The sequence below is a fragment of the Eptatretus burgeri genome, chromosome 9, assembly GCF_056783735.1.
Source record: "Eptatretus burgeri isolate ZD-2024b chromosome 9, Ebu_testis_v1, whole genome shotgun sequence".
Classification (NCBI taxonomy): Eukaryota; Metazoa; Chordata; class Myxini; order Myxiniformes; family Myxinidae; genus Eptatretus; species Eptatretus burgeri.
This window is the reverse complement of record NC_140969.1, coordinates 9878602-9879441: the sequence shown is the minus strand read 5'-3', so window position 1 is coordinate 9879441 and position 840 is coordinate 9878602. Positions and strand designations below refer to the sequence as shown.

At 43.9% G+C, this 840-nt stretch overlaps 1 long non-coding RNA gene across 1 annotated transcript in view; it reads right to left on the bottom strand.

Moving 5' to 3' along the window:
- Positions 1 to 619: 619 nt before the first annotated feature.
- LOC147019508 (uncharacterized) overlaps positions 620 to 840 on the bottom strand; it is a 45089-nt gene continuing 44868 nt past the window's right edge. The window contains exon 8 of the long non-coding RNA XR_015062017.1: positions 620 to 840. This exon is cut by the window's right edge and continues 20 nt beyond it. This is a non-coding gene — a long non-coding RNA (uncharacterized LOC147019508).

The following is an 840-nucleotide window of genomic DNA, read 5'->3' as shown; positions in this document are numbered from 1 at the left end:
ATAAGATGGAAACAGAAACAACTATAAGGGCACTCGGTGGAGCGCATACCTCCGCCATGCAACGCCCGATCCACACGAACATATCGGGCCCATTACATTTTTGAAATATCATGCTATATGTCGTTTTTTGGCTCTATCTCTCATTGGTGAAGAATCACTTTAAAAATGAAATAATTCTCGTATCCAGATTGGGATCCTGATATTCACCAAAATCTAATCATTCGTTGTTGTCAAACATCCAACCTGTCCACAAAATTTCATCCGGATCCATTCATAAATTTTTTGAGATATTCTGCACACAGACAGACAAACAGACAAAGAGACAGAATGGGGTGAAAACATAACATCCTTCACCTTTGGTGGCAGAGGTATAAACAAAAAAAACTTAAGGTGCTTTAATAATTGCAGAAAAGATCATGTTTTTGGATGGGGGATGATCTCAGATGGTGTATAACAGCTGTCTTGAATACCTGATGGTAAGAATGAGATTTAAGAGAATGGGGAAGTTGGTTCCGCAGGTGGGAAAAAGGACGAACAAACGAGTGGTGAGCAGTGATTCGGGATTTTGGGAGTTTCACAAGAAGGGGGTTGATGGTAGACTGCATGCGCCCTGGAGATACCTGTAGATGGAGGGTGGTGACAAAGTACGGAAAGGGCAGAGGGACGCAAGACCAGAAAGGAAGCGGGAGAAGATGGAGAAACCACCGACCTGTCGGCAATGGTAGAGTGATAGGCCCATCGACTTTGCTTCATTGTGGGAGATTCCAATAATCTTGAAGGCCTTGGTTTCCACAGAGTCAAGCGAATCAAGATGTGAGGCAGGGACACCAGCTCAGAGGG